Raw genomic sequence first — 22,834 nt, 5'->3', positions numbered from 1 at the left:
AACAAGTTTTTGTATATGGGTCACCCATTGTGAATAACTCACTAATTACTAGTGCATCTGCCTGCCAGCGAGACAAGCATCACTATAAGTGCGATCAGCTGACTGGTAAGCTTTGCAACTGCTTAAATTTTCACCTACAGGATCAACAAACAATTGTTTTCAATAAAGCTTACGTAAGTGGTTGGGAACTACCTTCAACCAACGACCCATTCATGTTAGCCTACATTAAGCTGATGCTGTCACAATAAACAGCCATGATTGACAAATAAGCTGTTCAGCCAGTTGATACCCATGGGAAAGATATGAATATAGTTATTCTCTTCCTTGCTATTGGTGAAAAAGTAAGGTAGGCTAGATTCCAAATCCTCAGGAAGGGCAACTAGTTTAGGAGAAGGAAAACTGAAAACAAACAAAATTGAGGCTTGTTGTACACTGGTGCTGTGGCCTTCATTTCTTCAAGTCAACTAAACATTTCATTCAAACTGCTAAAAAAAGCAAGGAGTATTCTATGTTCTTCCTGCAAACTCCTGAAATATTTCTTCCTCTTTATGTCTCCCTTGTCTGTTTCATATCTAATACCTGATATCCAGCATCTGGAGAGTATTCAACGATTTTGGCTACTCGAATGGTGCAAAATCGATGGGATTTGTCCAAAGAAAGTCAACTCAAAAGGTTTAACCTTTTCTCCCTTGAACACCGATGACTATGCAGTGATCTCATTTTGGCTTACAATCTCATTAATGGTCATTATGATATACCTCAGGACCTATTATTCACTCCTGTCAAGTACAGAAAGAGGTCTATGCAGACGCTACAAGAAACTATTTCACAGCTAGTTTTGATTGAACTCAAGAAAGGTCATTTTCTCAGATAATAAATGTGTCAACAACACAATTGAAGGAAAATTTGGACCAGTGCTGGGCTACTGTATCCTCTTTAGTGTAAAATTTTACTACCCTTTTGCTACATTGTCATTGAAATATGATTGTTTTATTTTTTATCAAATAAAATAAGTTGAATTGAATTGAATTTGCATCATTTCCTTTACTACCAGATAGAAGCGTTCGGGTTTGTCGTGTTATCCAAGATACACTGAATGTTAAAACTCATTTGATGAGACAAGGGATCTGACGAAAGAGGGACAACTGCATACAGTGACTATTAACTTGGATGTACTTATTGAAAAGGTGATGAAGTCCATTTCTTATATTGAAAACAACTTTATTGAGTTGTCTTTAAATAAAAGAGCAACAGAAAAGGAAGGGTGTTAGTGCTGGAATAAGTCCACGAGTATGGTCGAAACAAAAGGTTAGAAAGTCCATGTGTTATAAAGAAATGTCCTGTTAATAAGAGAAGCTAAAAGAGTTAATACATTAAAGGTGGAATGAATGTCCTTTGTTCGTAAGGAAAAGTTCATATATAAGAATGTTTGCCTACAATACAAAGGTGTTGAAGATAGAACCATGTATGTGCGTATGTGTTTGTGCACGTTTGTGCGTGTGTGTATTGTATTTAGTTCGACGATAGTCATGATGGATTCTTGTGTCTTCTTGTCAAAATCAAACCCAGTTCAAGAGGTCTACAGCATTTCTACTCTGCTCCAACAGAGAAGTTTGGGGCTTGATTCAAGCACTTATAGTTGTTGCCAGTACTATATCTTGCCTAAGAAAAGAGAAAGTAGAACGTGTGTTATCTCTTATATAATTTCTTGACCCACACTCAGTACGTTTAAGAGATTCTCTAATTGGTCAAGCTAGAAAGGAAGTTAAATCCTTGCCCCAATTAGCGCTGAGCTTAGAAATTAAGCACAGATTCAAAAGCGTAACCTATTAGCTTTCGCGGCTGTTATTTCGGTCGGTTATAATCACTATTGCTGCTTGTGGCATGGTTGCAACATACTTAAATGCAAACAAACTGATCGCCATAATAATGTATATATAAAATAATACAATTGAAACGCAGTTGTTAATTAAAATAAGATATACATAATGATTTAATATATAAAATGATTTTAGAAGTTGGATCTAAATTACATTTAAGCTCATTCAGTGGTACGACAAAGGTAACCATAAAGGAACAATTGTGTACACTTGCCACTGGCATGGATGTGTTTAAAAACGTACAAGTAGGCAGCCATGATATACTTGTATAATGAGTAAAGAGCGTTTTCTTTTAACTCAATGAAACAAAGGGCCATTCATAACAGTATAAATTTTATTTTAGCACTTTTATTTAACACACTTTTGAACACAGTTACATTTTATATCGCGCGTGCGTTTGTGTGTGTGTGTGTGTGTGTGTGTGTGTGTGTGTGTGTGTGTGTGTGTGTGTGTGTGTGTGTGTGTGTTCGTCTTTGTTTTTGTTAGATTGTTTGCTACCACCTAACATAAATCTAAAAATATGAAAATAGTTTTGTATTTAATGGGAAGTAACTCTAATATTTTGAGAAGAATTATGGCCCTTACATTCATTTTCGAGGGAGAGTAGATTTCAGTATATGCGAGTCGCACGGCGCACGGGCGCACGGCGCTCTTAAATTGATGTCCTCATCATAAAACTACATTCTTTTTTTCTTTTTTCTTTTTTTTTTACAAGTGAGTCACCACATATCAAAGCCAGGAGCCACTCGAGGATAAGAGTTAATGAGTATACAGTGGAGTGGTCAAATGGAACATGTCGTAGTAATCGTTTGCAGTAGAAATTTGGTAAATTGGATTACTTAGGGGGATAGCTCCTCAAGAGCCATCTCTCACGTTGGACTTGAAGACAACCATATTGTAGTCAGCTGGAAAGCAGGAAAACAGAACAGAGTTCGACAAGCGTTCAGTTCTAAGAAAGAAGCTTGGATCGTGTCTGATTCGCATGACTACCACTGAGAGACTGATCTGGAAACCTTAGTTTTCTCTTGCCTGAAAAATGTGATGTCATTCATCATTGTTCGACCCCTGTTTTTTTTTTGTGTTTTTACAAAGAAGTCACCGCTTATCAACACCCAGAAGCCTCTTGAGGATAAGGGTTAAAGAGTGTACAGTAGTCAATGGGACTATATAGTAATCGTTAGTAGTGTAAATTAGGTAAATTGGATTACTTAAGGGAAACAGCGCATCAAGAACTTGTTTATGTTGGACTTGAAGACGAACATATTGTAGTCAGCTGGAAAGCAGGAAAACGCAAAAGAGTTCCACAAGGGTGCAGTTCTAAGAAAGAAGCTTTGTTCATGGAATCTACATTTAGGTTTAGGCACAGATAAAGAGTGTGGGAAATTATTGATAGTTGTTTTAGCTAGACGAGTATTTTTCATGAAAGTCAGGACAGGGGGGGGAACCATAGATTGGAGTTCAGACGAGCACTTACCATGAAAATAACGATATAGCAGAGTCAGGCTCGCAAGTCTCTTTTGTGGGAAAGAGGTTGCAGGGAAGATAAAGGGCATCCCTCACGAGGCTAAAAAGTCTATTTTGAACTATGTCAAGGCAGGATAAGCTGCTTCTAGCAACTCCTGCCCAGATGTGGCAACAGTACTCTATCCTTGGATGTACTTGGCTCTTATACAGATAAAGAATTGCATCAGTAGTGAGATATCTACTGGACTGATGATCCCACCATTTTTCTAGCAGCCTTAGTAATGGATTTCATGTATGTGCTCCATCTTAGATCAGGAGTAAGGGTCAGGCACAGAAGCTTGCCAAAACATGGAGCTTCCCCAAGACGAGAGCCACTCATTTCAATTGATGCCAAACGGGGATCAGAGCGTTGATGATAGAAAGATAGAAAGTTGATTTTAAATACATTAAAAATAACCAGCCACCTCTTTCCCCATTGCACCACGTGATCAAGATCAGAGGAGAGAAAATCAGAGAGAACCTGGTCGTTTACGGCCTTTGAAATGTTGCCATAGATATTTCATCAGCATAAATGTCTACAAATAATCTTAGAATATGATTTGGGAGATCATTTATATAAATCAGGAAGAAAGTTGGGCCCAAGATGGACCCCTGAGAGACTCCAGCATTAATAGTGTGAGCTTCTGATTTCTGCCCATCAGCTACTACTCTTATGAACCTATCATAGGGAAATGATTTAATAACTGAAAAGACATTTCCAGCTATACCGTAGCTGGAGATGTTGTGGAGGGGATCTTTATGCCATACCCTATCAAAAGCAATTGCCCCAGAAAGGAAGCCTTCATCAAGAGATTCGCTAATCTTATGAGATGTAGCTGTTAGCACATCCACTGTAGATCTAGCAGAATGGAAACCATATTGCATGTCACTGAAGAGATTATTTTTGCTGAGGTGGTTGACTACTTCTCTATTTAACACAGATTCCCGCAACTTACTCATGACACACAGGAGATTGATTGGTCTGTATTGAGAGGGAGATGAGTGATCACCTGATTTTTTAAATACGGGTGTTGTGAAGCAATTCTCCATGAGACAATGCTTAAACAGCTTTGTAAGTAAGGGAGCTAATCCTGGTTTTGAACTATGAAATATGAATGCGTCAGGGCTAGCTGCTTTACTGGAATCAAGGTTTTTGATTAGCTTGGCAACCTCATGCACAGATATTTGTATGTCACAGAGCGTGTTTTCAGACACAGGAGGAAATACGGGGGTGGGCTGATCACATAGGGTAGAATTAGATGCAAAGTTTTTGGTAAAGAGTTTGGCTTTGTCTGATGCTTTGTCCAAGTGGTGTAAGCAAGTGCAATATAAAAGCACATACAGGGCAATTTAGGGTCTTCTCTGGAGATATCCCTACCACATGGAAAGCCATCTCTAATGTAGGCACATATTCCATGCCTATGTAGATCTTGGGGGCAGATTTGGATGTAAAATTCGAATATCCTTTAATTAAAAACTCATCTAGGGAAATAGTCGGTCCAATGCCAGTTTTGCTTAGGAAGAATAGGACTGGTTTGGTCTCCTGTAATTAGATTTTAAACTCTAGAAGGTTGGAACATAGGAAGAGACATGGTAGTGGGGAGGGGTCTATGTTGGAAGTTAGAGTTTTGGGTTTAATCGTGTATTCTTTTTGAAATTGAAATAAAGAAAGAATTCAATTGACAAATTTAATATATGTAATTCTTGAGCAACTCAGCTAAATTTCCTTAAGTCATTCCTGACTTGATTTGAATGGAAATTGTCTACCCCTTTTGCTTACATTCGACGCTAGGTGGTGCATTTATTAGTATGACTATTTGAAAAGTATACTTAAAAATGGAATGGCATTGGCAGTTTTTTTTTCTTTGCAAAAGGAATGTGGGAAGACGTTGAATTCCAAATTGGAGAACGTGTTTATTTTGAGGAAATTTAGCAAGTAAATCTCAAGCCGCAAATTGACAACAATAAATTCCAGTAATAAATTTGAAATTAATATTTTGCATTTCAATTTGTCAACATGTTTCTATACACGTCCATCCAAACAAAGATTTTATTGTTATAAGTTATCAATGGTGTATGATTACTATTTGTTTTGAATTTCAGTTATAAATGTAGATTTATGTGTGTGTGTGTGTGTGTGTGTATGTGTGTGTGTGCGCGCACGTGTGTGTGTGTGTGTGTGTGTGTGTGTGTGTTTAACCGATAAACTCTTAAACTACTGCAATTAACAGGAAATAGTAATTATATACCAATGATGGTTCATAAGTAAAATCTTTGTTTGAATGGACGTGTACAGAAACATGTTGGCAAATTGAAATGCAAAATGTTCATTTCAATTTGACAACATGTTTCTATCACTTTTGTACATGCGTAAATTCATTCATAGCTTGAAGTGATTTAATTTTAAATCTCTCTTTTCTGTCTATAGCTGAAACGGTAGGGAACGTATCTGAAGCGCTAAATGGTTTGGTTTCAATTCTCGCTGATGACATCCGAGTCATTGTCTTTTTTTTAACTTTTGAAATCAGTACTATATATATATATATATATATAGGATTGATATGTAGTTTGCTTGAAGCATTGTGTGGGATAGGTATGTAGTAGAGATTTAGAAAGCTGTCACAATGCGAGGAGTGAAATATAGCCGTTGTTGGTAAGAGAAGACGAGAACAAGTGGCGATTTACAAATATATGTATATATAAAATATATGTATGCATTTATTGATTTGTAAATCGCCACTTGTTCTCGTCTTCTCTTACCAACAACGACTATATTTCACTCCTCGCATTGTGACAGCCTTTTAAATCTCTACTATATATATATATATATATATATATATATATATACATATATATATATATATATATATATATATATATATATATATATATATATATATATATATATATATATATATATATACTAGATTAAATAATGCAATCGGATGATTCTGCTTACAGCATAATGCGAGATAGGTCTAGATTTCTCTGATATATATATATATATATATATATATATATATATATATATATATATATATATATATATATATATTCAATAGAGAAATCTTTAAGGATATTTTACTACTGGACAAGTTAATAAATAAAATTTTTCATTCAAATTCATTTTCATAAATTCATCCTATGTTTCATAACATTATTTCAATAAACGACATGGTTTATCAATTTTGTTTATTTATCCATTTCATTACAAGCAGTTGAGTGCTGTTAGAATATCAGTTCTGTACTCTTTCACTCTTATTTTCATTATTAAAAAAACATAGCATTTACTGTTCATATATGGATGTCAGAGACAACTGGTTCTGAGTTGATCTATTTTTGAATCCTGTTTGAGCTTTTGTGTCAATTCCAATTATTAGGGAAAGTATGAATACGGTTATTCTTCTCTCAACTATAGGTGAAAAAGTGTGTGTTTGGGGCTAGAGAGGAACAACTTATCAAGAAGATAATGTTGCCATAATGTTTCATTCCTGTGCCTGTTTACAAGAACTTTAATGGAATGTGTCCTGATGAACTCATAGCGCTTGTTCTTCCTCTCTATGTACTTCTGACTTACCGGACAACCAGCAAAATCCCACCCTTTCACTGTTGAGGTCTCTAGATGACGGAAAGCCTTCTACTCTAATAGCTTCTTCCCTCAGACTGCTAACTTTGGAATTCTCTCCTTATTTCCTGCTTCCCTGACTGACCTGATGAAGTTTAAATGTAATGTGAACGGACATCTTGCTTCTCAACTCCACACAGTCCCCTGTTAGACACGATCCCAAATAGTAGTCAAGTGGCAATATGCCTTGTTTGAGAGTAAAAAAAGGAAAAAAATCTCTAATAAAGAGACTTGTTGTTCGTTTGATGTTGTTGTTGTTGTTGTTGTAGTATATATTTGAACTTCTGCTTTGTTGTCAGCCTGTTCAAAACGTGTGTGCATGTGTGGAACAGAGAAAACCATTAAGTGACACAGGCGTGCTGATCAGAGAGGAGCAATTGCATACACTGCCCACTAGCTCGATACTACTAGCAACATGCTTTGGAAACCATCATGTTTTTTCCTGTTTAATTGTCATGTGTTGAAAGTGCACATATACAAACACACACATGACAACTGGTAGCAAACGCACTGAATGACCGGGTCAGGTTGTCAGAATTGATATTGTCAATGGTGAAAGATCAACTATTTGAAGTGTGCAGCTATTGAAGGTGAGCACGCCTGCAAAAGCAGGTCACATATATAGCCCAGAGAAAAAGGCAAAAAGAAGACATGCCTACAATCAGCCGGCAAATCAATATTGCACAAATGTGGTTCCACCCACCCACTTCCCGGTCTGCACTCTCCGTCTCTAGCTGTGCACATGCATTATGAGGCAATAACAAAAGAAACAGAAAAAAGGTTTTTATATTTTTAGACAAAAACGAAGTGTATGAGTTTTTTTGTCACTGATGAAAAATCGACTGTGTCACTTATGGTTCAATTCTGCTTTTTATTGGATGTGTATAAAATTTCAATAACAAAATAAAACTCTTCTTCACACAGACATGCAGGTGATTATACATGCTGGTCTTTTATGTGCTTTCCACTTCTTTTCATAAGTGGCCTTCGATCGTGTCGTTTATTAAAGGCAAATATAACTTTTCATGCAGGAAGACACAAGGAGACGTTCACTGAGATTATCAGTTTTCTACATCTTGGATCGTGTCTCATTTGCATGACTTCCACTAAGAGACTGATCTGAAAACCTTAATTTTCTCTTGCTTGAAAAATGTGATATCATTCATCATTGTTCAACTCCTGTTATTTTTTTATTTTTTTTACAAAGAAGTCACCACTTATCAAGGCCAGAGGCCACTCGAAGATAAGGGTTAAAGAGTGTACAGTAGTCAATGGGACAATATAGTAATCGTTAGTAGTGTAAATTAGGTATATTGGATTACTTAAGGGGAACAGCTCATCAAGAACTTGTTTATGTTGGACTTGAAGACGACCATATTGTGTAGTTCTAAGAAAGAAACTTTGTCCATGGAATCTACATTCAGGTTTAGGCACAGATAAAGAGTGGGTGAAATTATTGATAGTGTTTTCAGCTAAAGTGTTTCCCATGAATGTTTGGCAAGGGGGGGGGACCATAGATTGGAACTCAGACGGGCACCTGCCATGAAAATAACGATAAAGCAGGGACAGGCTTGCAACGTCTCTTCTGTGAGAAAGATGTTACAGGGAAGACAAAAGGGCATCCTCTAATAGGCTACAAAGTCTATTCTGAACTCTGTAAAGCCAGGATTAGGTATTCCTAGCTGCTCCTGCGCAGATATGACAGCAATATTCCATCCTTGGATGTACCTGGCTCTTATATAGGTAGAGAATTGCATCAGCAGGAAGATATCTACTGGATCGATAGAAGGATCCCCCCATCTTTCCATCGACATTGGCAATGGATTTGATGTACGTGTACATTTCAGATCAGGTGTAAAGGTCACGCTCAGAAGCTTGTCAAAACATGAAGCCTCCCCGACGAGAGCCATTCATTTTAGTTGATGCCAGATGGGGATCAGAGCGTTGATGATGTAAAGATAGAAGCTTGGTTTTAGATGCATTAAAAGTAACCAGCCACTTTTCCCCCATTGTACCACATGTTCAAGATCAAAGGAGAATCAGAGAGAACTTGGTCGTTTACAGCCTTTGATGTACTGTCATAGATGATAGTGTTATCAGCATAAATGTCTATGCATGATCTAAGAATGTGATTTGAAATATCATTGATGTAGAGTTGGACCCAGGATAGACCCCTGAGGGACTCCAGCATTAATACTATGAGCTTCTGATTTCTGCCCATCAACCACTACTCTTATGAACCTATCAGAGAAAAATGATTTAATAATTGATAAGACATTTCAAGCTATACCATAGCTGGAGATCTTCTGAAGTAGACCTTTATATCATACCCTATCAAATGCCTTGGATAGAGCAATTGCCCTAGAAAGGAAGCCTCCGTTGAGAGATTCGCTAATCCTATGAGATATAACCGTTAGCACATCTGCTGTAGATCTAGCAGAACAGAAACAATATTGCATGTCACTAAGAAGGATATTTTTGCTGAGGTGGTTGACTACTTCTCTATTTAAAACAGATTCCAGTAACTTACTAACACACAGTAGACTTATTGGTCTATACTGGGAGAGAGATGACCGATCATTTGAGTTCTTAAATACATGGCATACTGATGAGATTTTCCAGGGTGTTAGGAAGCAACTCTCCTTAAGACAACGCTTAAACAGCTTTTGTCTACAGCGTTTTACCTCTGGCTCATGTCTCAACCTTATGTCACCCCTCTCTAGGAACGATTCTGTTTGCAGTATAGGATCATCCTGACATGCACTAAATGTGACCATTTTTAAAATTCACATTAGCTAACTTAATCACTACTGACGTAGGATCCTTAAGCTGCAACATGTGTATTTTTAATCATGATTATTATGTGCATACTCCAGAGAGATTTGTTACACACTGATTAACATTGCCTCTGTTCAATTTCGAAAGATGAAGGATACCCCCCGTGGAAGCAGCTGTGCGTGTAATTGTAAGGCAAGGGTTGCACAATCTGCAACCACACCTTTCCTGAATTTGGGTCCAGTGGCAAGGAGAAGTCGAGGACGACTGGAAACAATGCCGAGATAAGCAGAGAGCACATACAGCACCTGAAAGTCCCAAATAGTCACCCATTTAGTGCTGACCAGGTTCAATGTTGCTTAACTTCGGTGATCCAGCGGGAATCAGTGTGTCAACATAATTATGCCGTATTACATGAATACATGAATGAAAACTGGTAATACACTTCTTTTTGTGGCATTCGCCGAGCATCGGGCAATCCGCCTTCTACTGAAAATTGAAGTTTATAGAGGATACTAATTCACATGCTATCTGCATATAGGGATATGCATGATGAATGCAGACTGCATCTTCGCCTTGGAACTTGTTCACTCAGCACCAAAATCAACAAAGTTTAGGCTATATTTGAAATGACCTCTTACTTGTTGATTGCGGTACAATACTGATCCTGTGTAGTTCTAGAAGGTCCACCCTTGTAGGATTTGTCTTCTCTCTTTGAGAAGGAATTAGTTTATTGCTAATTGCCTAAGATGCAGGGAATGTCTATGGGGCTGTCCAGGCATTTTTTTTTCAGATCAGAGTTCTTCCCGTTGGGAGGAGGGCTCACTCCTGACTCTTTGATCTCACTTTCCAACCCTTGTGTCAGATTTCTCACCACGACAGAGAGAGAGAGAGAGAGAGAGAGAGAGAGAGAGAGAGAGAGAGATAAATACCATATCCGCATTATGCGAGATGACATACAGGTTCTGCTATATATATTGTTACATATTAGGGATACTATGTCAATGGCAAGTAAATTAGCTAGTGTGAATTTTGCCGAGGGTCACATTTAGTGAATATCATGATAACCTTAATTTGCAAACAGAATCATTCCCAGAGATGGATGATGTAAAGTTGAGGCAAGGGGTAGAGATCAAATAGTTGACAAGGCAAAATCGAACAATAATGCATGACCTCATGTTTTTTTAGCTAAGAGAAACAAAGGTTTTTAAATCAGTCTCTCCATGGAAGCTGTACGAATGATGTAGAAAACTTTTAATCTAGGGTGATGTTACTCTGATGTCTGTGTGTGTCACTCATCTCAGTAAGTTAGAAAGTAAAGCTAAAAAATAAACAATTAGCTGAGATAACATTAACGTTTCTCCTAAGTCAATAAAATAAAACCTTGAAGAAACTCTCAGCAAACGTTTCCTTGTGTCCTATTTCTTCATGGAAAGACTTTTATTTGACTTAGTTAAACAGATGAGATGATTTTATTTTGATATTAAAAATTGAACAATATTAAAAACATCCGTCTGGAGTTCAGACCTGATTTATGTATGTGTAGACATTGTGATGATGTATCAGTGTGAAACCTGGCCAGTGAGGGCTGAGGACATGCATTGCAAAAAACGATATGATAATGATACAATTGATGTGCAGTATAAGCCTTTAAGATTTGATGATTCTAGAGGAAGATTCAATTTAGACATATCGGGAGATGTGTACAGAACTGGAGACTTTGATGGTATGACCATGAAAGAATGAATGAGAGTTCTTGGGTTAGTAGATGTAGAACAATTGAGGTAATAGAGGAAGGAATATATAGGAGAGATAAGGATAGATTTGAGAAAAAGAAAAATGAATAAATCTGGCCAGATGTAGCTAGTTTGCATTATGTAGATTATTCGGACTACTATTCTCACAGCATTTCGGTCAATATAACTTCTGACCTTCTTAAGGTATGCCTTGTTGAACTCAGAAATCTTTCTGCTGAACTTGGGAATCTGCGAGGAATTTCAAACAGAACTCTTTATTTAATCTATGGGGCAACTTGCTCTCATTCTGTCAGCCATGACCGGGTAGAAATCTTAAGTCATTCATAATTATATTGTTGGTATCGCCTGTACTAAAGATTGAACCTTCAACCACCAGTAATTTTTTTTTTTACTCTTATTCATACCAAACAAGACATGTAGCCACTTAGATGTGATATGCTTCTTTTGTCCCAGCTCGTTTGACTCATTAGTCTAGTGGTCTCCATCGATTCGCTGTTTTGATTGTAATACAGCTTACTATTTCAGTATCTTTCTTCCAAGAACCACAGATTTGTGGAATTCCCTTCCTGCTCAGTTTTCCTTCTATCTACAGCGTTTTTTTTCAAGGTAGGCATCGCCTGTTTTTCAAGTCTTTCAAGCAGGCATCGCTGTTTTTTTTTTCGATAATCATCTTTCGTCCTTGTTAGCTTCTTACATCAAGTGGCTTCACACCATGTCTGGGGCATTTTCCGTAAAAAAAAAATAAGTCTCTTCTGTTTAATGGCAGACGTCAATATCAATAATCTGAATTGCTGCAATGAAGAGTAATTAAATGTAAAGCGGACAGAGAATATGGATCAGACACTTGTTATGTTTGACAAAGTTTTATGAAAGTGAAAAACGTGTTTAATGAAAACAAATTTGCTGCATATTTCTGCTTCTTTTTTCTTACTTGAATCTTCTGTGTCACTGCATAAATGAATGCTTTCTCGTATTTAAACTGCTGATATCATTGAATACATTTGAAACAATCGCGTTCGCTCATAACATAAGACGCATTGTCTGTCTGTCTGTCGTAAATTACTTCTTTTTTTTTCTTTCTTTTTTTTTTTTTTTGTAAACGAATACTTTGTTTAGAAATGGAAAATAATTAGGTTATTGGTTATTTTGATTTACAGCATATCAATCCTTTTCGAGTCATTTAATGCCGAATCTAGTAATTTGGAAAAAAGTTTTTTTATGTCTCAAGTTCTTTATATCTTCAAATTCCCAATCTATTTACGTTTTTGTTTGTTTTTGCCTTTTTTTATTATGAAGTTTTGTTTTGTTTTACAGCATATCAACACTTTTCAGATTATTTGATGTTGAATTTTGGAAAAATGTTTTATGTTTCAAGTTCTTTATATTTTCAAATATTTAATCATGATGTTTGGTTTGGTTTGGTGTTTTTTATTTATTCATTTATTTTTGCATAGGAAAATTGTTTTTGTCTAGTTTTCCAAAAGGGAAAGAAAAAAAGCATTAATGTTTGGTGCATTTTAGGTCAGAAAGCCAGAATCTTCAGACAGTTTGGTCTGGTAGCACTAGATGTAAAATAATGTAGCAATACTAAATAATAAATTACTAACAAATAAAGTAAGTGCCATGACCAGAAATCGAAACCAAAACCTGGAGTTCTTCAATCTGAGTTTCTACAAATCGAGCAATTTAGATTTTCATAGAAACAGATCTTAAAACATTACCTGAATGAAATAATTATAGCTTTGACATGACGTCATATGTTTTTGATTTATATCATGTTTCAAAATATATATCTATAAATAAATATAGTAAATAAATGATTTGTATAAATCTATTATATAAAGGGCAGTTGTCTATGTCTATGTGTGTATGCTAAAAGTAAAAAACTACAAAACAAAGACCCATAATTAATTTTATTTATTGCGGACTATTATCCTCATCTTTTTCTTAGTTGTTTCACAACGTTTTGGCCAACTATTCCTCTGGCCTTCATCAGGTGGTAACCGTGACGGGGTAGGAACTCCGAATCCCCTTACTGCATCCACTGCAATTACTGCCTTCTATAGTTGTTCTTGTCCCACCACATTTTGGCCAAGTAAGCCTTTGGCCGGCTTTGGGTAGAATTGAAACCACTATTTTCAGAGAATTCTCACCTGGAAGTTCCTATCCCATCGCGGTTACCACCTGACGAAGGCCAGAAAAATAGTTGTCCAAAACGTCGGGAAACAAGTAAAAGATGAGGATTATTATCCTCATCTTTTACTTGTTTCCCGACGACAAAATAAATAAAATTAATAAATAAGAATTCCAATTAATGAAATAATAAAAGACCCATAATGGTGGTATACTTTTTATCAGCATTTTCCTTGATGAATAATATCTAGAATTTTAAAAAAAATTCTTCAAGAGTCAATTGAGCCGGTTCCATTAGGGAGGGTCATTTTTTTTTTTTTTTTTTTTTTCAGTGTTAATATGTACTAATTTGGAAAGAAATGTTGAGTGATTCCACAAGGAATTATATAAAGGAGAGTTGTCGATACATATATGTGTGTCCATCATCCAAAATAGCTCTATCAAAGACAGGGACCACACCACACCTGTACATAATTTGAAACTGAACATTTTATTTAATTCCCAGGGATAGATTGTTCTCGTTCTGTCTGCCATGACTGAGTAAAAATGTTAATTAATTAATTAAGTTATTATTAGTTATTATTACTTTCAATCTTCAGGAGACTGATTGTTAATCAACACCTTCCTGTGTTGTGCCACGGTTGTATGTTGAGAATAATAGATTAAATAATACGAATAATACAAATTAAAAGTCCTCATCTAAAAATAAATTCCAAAATATACCTGCTTAAAGTTTAGATTTTCCACATTGTAAATGAAGGCAAAAGTAAGGCCTTTTTTAACACTTATATTTCCATAATTTTTTTTTTTAATATACCGCTATGGCGACGGAATCAAGAAGTGATTCCTACGAACGCTAAAAAGCAAATGACTCTAATTGCTACCCTCTTTCTTTCTCCACTTTGTTGGAATTCGCTTTCTTCACCACTTCCAAAGCAAGTAAGTTTCACAGAAACGTGTTAAGTCAAAGTATCTACCAATAAAAATCATTTTAAACTCCAAACAGTAACGCATCTATTTGAAAATAATAAGCTAATGCGAAAATGTATTCTCTACAATCTCGGCCCTGTGCCTTTAGGGTAAGGGAGGCGAGGCAAAAAGGACTCAATAACTCACATACTAGTCTTCTTCATCTTGTGCACACATTCTTACACATTAGCGACAGTCAGGTTAAAAAGATGAATTGCTATTCACAGTTATACATGCACTAACAAAAAAAAAAAAGGTAAACCAACGCACATACATAATGCCATGCTGCCAAATACTCACATACATATATTACTTACATACACACATTATTCACACTATGAACATTTTGATTTGTAACTATTTACTCAACTTTCTTTACAAAACAAGAATTTGCATAAATGAACATTTACTAATGGAAAATACTCTTTAATTTTTATAAAATTGTAATATATACATATATTCTCCATCTTCTTCTTTCACTATAACATAATATTAATACCCAAATTATATTAGTTGTATGTGCAGACGTTTGTTGGTCATCTATCCATTTGTTTTTTTTTTTGTTTTTTCCTTGACTGCATATTAACTTTCTACATTTCTGCAAACTCAGTACAACCTAAAAAAACAATTTCTTTTATGAACGTTAACTGGATTTTTCCCATTTGGAAATTTAAGCCATTGGACCTAAAATTCTGGATATTTTGTTTTTTAAAAGGAGTTCCCTTTCACCTTTGGGATTACCAATGAGAATTACTACGCTTTGTTTGCTTTTTTCCCAATTGTTTCATGTATATGTATTTTTTAACTGTTTTTCTTACAATTCATGACTAAATATCATAAATTGTTGTTTCATCCAATGCATCAATCAGCAAATTCTAGCTTTGCTACAATAGGCCTTCGTGGGGAGGCATAGTAAATAGGTACAATAATAATTTGCTAATTTCTTACTGTCTTCTGATGAGAAGAATAGCAAGAGGGGCATTCTTTTAAAACTCTGCGGAATAAGGGCTTTGAAAATTGTTTTTGGAGTATTCTGTCGAATAATAAATTTTAATTTACAGTTTTAAATTCTTTCATTTTCCCCCATATATATATATATATATATATATATATATATATATATATGAAATAAAATGGAGGCGGAAGGACCAGGATACTCAACGTTTTATTTCATATCGTCGGATTTAATCCAGCTCAACAATCATATATATATATATATATATATATATATATATATATATATATATATATATATATATATATACTATTGCGATATTTCACTGAATAATTATTTTTTATAAGAAAACAATTACCACTGACACGTTAATAATTATTATTATTATTTATTTTTTTTTTTCGTGTTTTGAAGTGATTCTGTTTTTCACAGACATCAACAAACCAAACCTTTCCAAACAATGGAGGTTTTCAGCCGAACGATGATATTTTGTGAGAAAAGAAACCACTAGCAACAACCTGCAACTGAACGATCAACCTCGAAGAGCGAAAGTACTGTTTTAATATCTCAAAAAAACGCGTTGGTGTGGAAATCATGTTGCCACATGGACTTAGGGTCTGCACGTTTTGTGCACCTCAGAGCTAAAACTGACGTTATATGCATGGTTTCAGCGACCATTGAATGTCTGAATACATTTGAGTGGTCCTAGTCTAGATGATGTTACATTTGTGATCTAGCTGGTGGGGACTATATTGGACTTGTAATCCGCCGTGTCTGTGGACAACAGTCCGGGGGAGCAGTAGAGGATTACACAACTACCAGACTCTCTCTCTCTCTCTCTCTCTCTCTCTCTCTCTCTCTCTCTCTCTCTCTCTCTCTCTCTCTCTCTCTCTCTCTTGGATAGGGTGCACAAAAAAATATTAAACCTAATATGTTCTGCATTGTCTATCAAACTCCAGCCCCTGTTCCATCATCATAGTGTTGCATCCTTGTGTTTGTTTTACAAGTACTTCCATGGAATGTGCTCTGATGAACTTACTGCACTTGTATCCCTCAATGAAAAGAACCCTTGATAGATCCGATTAACAGCAAAATTACCCCTTTCCACAATAGACTCCAGAAGATTTCTTACTCTAATGACTTCTTTACTCAAGTTTATTGCCTTCGAAATTTCCTCCCTGCTTCTTGTTTTCCCAATCGTGCTGACATGCAGAACTGTAAATGTAATGTGAACAAACAGTTTGCTATGCAGCTTGCTACTCACGTTGCTTCCCTTAACCCTGGTCTCAATCACGGTCACCTATTATGCTTCAGTTGCAACATGACTCGTTTAGATTGTGGAAAAATAAAACTATATATTTTTTTAATATGCACATTTGCTGCTATGTCGTTTAATGCACCTGCTGCGTAATAGTTTCTTCTGATAGCTTGTAGCTATTGTTAAAATTTCAAAGAGATTTGAATAGGTTGTTTTTTATGCATTCGGTGCTAGTAAAAATGAATTCAGGCCGAACCAGAAAAATCGATAATTAATCTTAGTAAAAATCAGTTTTCATAAACTGCTTGAGAGACAATTGATATCAGCTGTGCTCAAGGGGGTGCAATTGTGAAGCAAGGGCTGAGTCAGCACCACTCAGTGGCAAGGAGAAATGAAGGCACCAAATTTTTTTTTTTAATTCATTCAGTCTTCAAAGACAATATGTATCACCTGTAAGTGTACTTGCATGTGTAATTCTGAAGCAAGTATTTCGCAATCATCAACCGCACCTCCTCTGAGTCAGCATTTCTTGATTCCAGTGGCAAGGAGAAATCCAGAACGACTGGAAACAATGCCGAGATAAGTGGAGAACACATACAACACCTGGTATTCCCAAATGGTCACCCATTTTAGTACTTACCAGGCTCAATATTGCTTAACTTTGGTAATCTAACATACTCTTTTAATTCAACAGTATCTAATGTCTAAGCTTGACCCTAGAGGTCATCTTAAATGCTACATTCTGTGTATTGAAATAGTTAAGGATAAAATGAAGAACTATACTGTAAACGTGCAAATAATAAATAAGGACACATATTTCATAAATTTCTGCTGTGTTTATCTGGATCTTTTCCCTACTGACTGCAACATAGTCGCTTTCAAGTCTAATGTTAACAAATACTTTGCAAGCCGTCTTCTTAAGTAATCAAGTCATGACTTTTTCACCCATCGTTTACATTCTTTTCATAATATTGTTCATCATCGAATTAACCATGATTCTCTTTGAGTGGCATTAAAAATATCTCTGGTACCTATCTAACAAAAATAGCTATCTTCTAGAGGTTGAAGGTTCAATCTTCAGTGCGGACGACACCAAAAATATCTATTAAGAAAATTAGTAAAAATATCTGTAAAGATGATACTAAAAATATCCATGAAGAAAATCTTGCGAAAGAATATTCACAAAAGAATGATGAAGCATGTCCAGATAAACATTAAGTAAGCGTAATTTTTTTCTGTTTGTTTTATTTTTGTTGTTTTTTTTTACTGTTAGGTCACAACTTATCAAGGCCAATAGTCACTTGAGGATAAGTGTTAATGAAATAGAAAGATTGTCAACCGAAAAATGAAGAACAATGGTATGAACTGTATTTGGTTATGCATGGTACCAATTTATAAAAAGTATTCGTGGAGACTGGATTTGATGACAACTATGTTGTAATCTTCAGGAAGGCAGTCCTGTGGTAATGCGTTTCAGAATTTTTTTAATTATTAATATGTTTAAAACTTGTAGCACAATGGATAAAATTGCTAAGTAATAATCAGTTTTAATGATAATCTCTTAGAGGTTGAAAGTTCAATCCTCAGTATTAGTGATACTAAAAATATTAGTGTTGGGACGATTAATTAGAGTCGGAATCAGGAATCGGAAAAATCGGAAGATTTGGGGGTATTGGAATCTGTATCGGAATCAGAAAAATTGATACCTATTTTCCGATGGCAAAACGATTCTTTTAATTGTCTTTTTCTATTTCTTTAAAATAAAACTTTCCATTGATGGTAATAATGATAAAATAATAAATATTTATTGAAAAGCTAAAATCGATAGATCATCCTCCACAAATGTATTTTTACATTTAGGAAAATATCTGCATATTTAACATGTCTTTTTACGAAAAGCAGGGGAAATAACAATGCTATAGTTAAATAATTAGAGATTTATAAAGAATCAGAATCGGTAATTGTATCGGGATCGGGAATTTAGCACAGAATCGGTAATTGTATCGGAATCGGGAAAAATATTGGAATCGTCCTATCACAAAAAAATATAATTAAAAATTACTTAGGACTTCTACCCTGGTGGAATCAGATCAAGCTACTCTAATAGCTTCTGTTTTATTTCTGTTTGAAACTCTAAAGATTCCTGAGTTCAACACAGATTTCCGAGTTCAACAAGAAATACCTGGAGATGGTTGGGGGTTACATCAACCGAAATGTTATAAAATACTCCAAATAATACATTATCCGGATTATTATTCTTATCTTGGATGTTATTCTTACAATTTTTTGTCTGATGTAACCTCTGAAATTCATACTAGAATTGTCCATGTAAACGCATATCGTAATGGATAAAGGTGTTAAGTGACAGTCTTCTGGAGGATAAAGGTTCAGTCCTCACAGCAGGCGATACAAACAAGAGATAAAAATCAAAATTACTTACTTAAGACTTAAGACTGGGTCATGGCTGACAGAACGAAAACAATCTTCCTCCAAAGATTAAATAAAGGGTTCAGTCTAGAATTCCACATAGATACCTGATAAATAAACATAAAGATTCAACAAGATGCACCTGAAAAATGTTAAGGAATACATCGATCGAAACGTTGAGAATAGTAGATCGAATATTGCAAATAATCTACATCTCTATTTCTATGATTATATAAAAAGAACTTTGTCTGTGTGTGTGAGTTCGTTCCCTATGAATTCAGACGGAATTTCCATGAACAGAGTTTCTTTCCAAGAACTTCCTCTCAGTGAAGCACATCTCCAAGGGACTTCTTCCTTGAGGACTGCAACAGGCCGCCTTCAAATCCATTGTTAGTAAATACTTACCGTAAACCGTCCCCATAAGAAGTCAAACTTAGTTCATGCTGTTAATCATTTTCAACCCTCTCATAATATCTTTGTCATTTACCTCGTAATCCATCTTGTAAATCCTTATCCTCGAGTGGACTTTTGACCTTTATAAGCGATAATTCTTTTAGTTAAAAAAAAATAAAATAAACAAACAAATAAATTTAAAAAGTAGCAAAGTGCTACCAGATCAGGCTGTCTAAAGATACTAGCTTCCTGATCAAAAGTGCACCAAACATTGATATCATTGTTTGTTTCTTTTTCCCTTTTTTCTTTGCAAAACTCAATCATGTTTTGCAACCCCTTCCCCCTAAAAAAAAAAAACAATTTTCCTCTACAAAACAACCAAACCAATATTTACAGATATAAAGAATTGAAAGTTTTCTTTTTTGTTTTTTTTTTTTTAGTTTTTCTTTTTTCTAAAATGACTGGATTTGGCATTAAATAACCCCAAAAGTGCTGATATGCCATAAAAAAAAAAATTTTTTTTTTAAAGTAGCAAACGAATCCCCTAAAACATTATACGCTGTATAGGTAAGTTGGTGAAAAAAGAAAGTTTTTTTTTTATATATAATTCAAAAAGTTGGTGGTCAATCGATTTCAGTAAAGGGTAATTTAGATATGCAGAAGAGGAGAGGAAAAGGGGAGGGTCTGCATCGTATACACATCTGACAAATTTGGAAATAATTTTTAAACACGTACCAAGGCTTTTGCTGCTCTGCTGTTTATCCATTCGATGCACAGTAGTGAATGAACTTTCAGACGCGATTGTGCCAGCGGCTATTGTTGCAACCCAGAAATGGACAGACAAAAGAAAACGTGACACAACAAACACAAACAGAAACTTGAATTCCTATAAACAAAAATGCAATCAAAAAGGAAAAAAAAATGTCATCAACAAATATGGAAAGAAGACTGAATTTTCTACTTTCTCTTATTTTTTTGTAGCTGAAATGTGACAACATAAAACCTGTATTAATTAATCCTCATAACATAAGCTTAACTGTTTATTAAGCTTTAAAGCCCTTTACACCTAACAAAGGATTATGAATATCATTTTATAAGCTTTTTATAAGCCAGAGTAAATTATATTCATACCAGTCAAAGACACGTCCTCGACAATAGGAGAGTACAAGTTGGACTTTGGGTTTACTTTCGGTAGTCTCATAGCTCTTGCTTTCCTTATTTTGACCTTTAGTCCTCATTTCATGAGCAATGTGTCTGACAAAGGAGAAATAATTGCTGTTTTCCAAATTGGAATCTATCCATTTCACACTTATTATAGTAGTTTTTTTCTTAGAGTCTTACATCAAGTGACTTCATGCCTTATCTGAAGCAATTTCAATAAAAAAAAATCTGTCTAACAGTCAGAGCCATTTTTGAGTATGAGATGACCTTGCATATGTCGGGCAGAGGTATGGTTCTACACAGTTCTAGGAGGTCTACTCATCCAGGTTTTGCCTTCTTGCCCTTTAAGAATTTAGTTTATTGCTAATTGCCTGAGGAGTTTATATCGGGGAATGCCAACAGAGCTGCTCAGGCAAATTTTGCAGGCTCGAGTACTCTTCCTCTAGAGTACTGGCTCTTAAAATTCCATTTTCTCAACCTTGTATCACATCTTCCCGTTGTGGAAGGGCGATAAACACCGTTACTTATGTAGGATACAGACCAAGCTATTTTTAGACAGAATTTTCAAGTTACATTCAATCTTTACTGTGTCTTTTGTTTATTAAATTGTTAGATGAAAGTACAGAATAGTTACAAAACACCCTCCTCTCCCATGTTAAGAATGGGTTTTGAATAATAACATTATTCCAGTATGGTACGTATTCACTAAATACTTACCTGGCACAGGATCAGTAGCATAAAGGAGGGGAGGGGACATACAATCACATTCAAACTATCTCATTTTCCTCATAATACATTTCTTAGTACTAGGATTTATACTTTATTGTTTTGGGGATACATCAAGGAGTTGGCTCTGGGCATCATAAAGGCATCATCAGACTTCTATACACCACTTCACATAAGTAAAACTTACACTTGCTGAAGACTTGCTCACATGCTGGAGCCTTGCGTTTGAATGAGGTATGTTTCAGTTTGGTCTCAGACATTACCTCCTCACTCAGGGGTTGGTTCATCGCTAGTCACTTGAGGTGCCTCTACTGAATGATTTTAACAAGTTCATTCTCATCTGCTTTTTAATCAATCAGAGTGCCCTCTTGGAGGAGCTGGTTTTCTGCACCTTCTGGTGTTACATTTACAATAACAAAATAAAGAAGAGTTCTTTTTTTACATACATAGGGTGTTCACTCAGCGTCTCTTTTTTTTATAGTCGCTTCTTGTTGTTGTCGCTGTTTCATCTAGTGGTTGCTATAGAAATAAGCTTCTTTTCATGAATAAAAAGGACACAAGGAAACTTTGCTGAAAGTTTTCATAAACGGTTATATTTGGAAAGAACTGGCACCAGAGAGAGAGAGAGAAAGAGACTAATATTCCTCTCAATAATTATTTACTTCTTAGCTTTTCTAACATACTTAGATGAGTGACACACACAGACTTCAGGTAGCATTACATTTATATTATGTTACATTGTTAGTGATATCGAAAGAGGTGGAGAGTACTGAATATCTGGCAAGACTTGTTGTCACCCAGATTCCAGGAAATACCACCGGTTATTATCATTGAATAATCTTTGATGATAACATGTGAGAGAACTCCTTGTGAGTAACATTATTATTATTATTATTATAATTATTATTATTATTATTATTATTATTATTATTATTATTATTATTATTATTATTAATAATAATAATAATAATAATAATAATAATAATAATAATAATAACAACAACAACAACAACTACAAGTTTATATTGCAAGGCAAGTGCCACGGATTGGCTCAACTTCACTACAGAGCTGTCTGTTGTTTTGTGACTTTTGCAAAGCAGCATTTTAAAAAATAAACAAAGAAAAATTAGAACATTTTTCACCGAATACAAATAGATTTTAATGTGAAACCCTCCCTCCATCTCCAACCAACTAGCAAGTCCGCTGAGATATGAAATCAGGTGGTGAATAGAAATAACTCTTTTTCTTTTTTTCAAATTCTGTTTCCCCTTC

At 35.2% G+C, this 22,834-nt stretch overlaps 1 protein-coding gene across 2 annotated transcripts in view; it reads right to left on the bottom strand.

Moving 5' to 3' along the window:
* The window catches only part of LOC145260517 (lysosomal proton-coupled steroid conjugate and bile acid symporter SLC46A3-like), a 147,801-nt gene extending 127,298 nt beyond the window's left edge, over positions 1 to 20,503 (bottom strand). Inside the window, exons 1-2 of one of the 2 annotated variants that reach the window (XM_080118652.1) lie at positions 20,411 to 20,461; positions 19,296 to 19,389 (exon numbers count right to left, since the gene is read on the bottom strand). The gene's annotated coding sequence lies outside the window, so the exon portion shown is untranslated. Of the gene's footprint in view, positions 1 to 19,295; positions 19,390 to 20,410 lie in introns of both variants that reach the window. The other variant, XM_080118651.1, reaches the window with a different exon arrangement.
* Between the last annotated feature and the right edge of the window lie 2,331 nt (positions 20,504 to 22,834).

This window comes from Euprymna scolopes, chromosome 36 (assembly GCF_053919585.1).
Source record: "Euprymna scolopes isolate OS-2025 chromosome 36, ASM5391958v1, whole genome shotgun sequence".
Taxonomy (NCBI): Eukaryota; Metazoa; Mollusca; class Cephalopoda; order Sepiida; family Sepiolidae; genus Euprymna; species Euprymna scolopes.
Note: the sequence above shows the minus strand (reverse complement) of the source record. Positions and strands in the feature narration are given on the sequence as shown.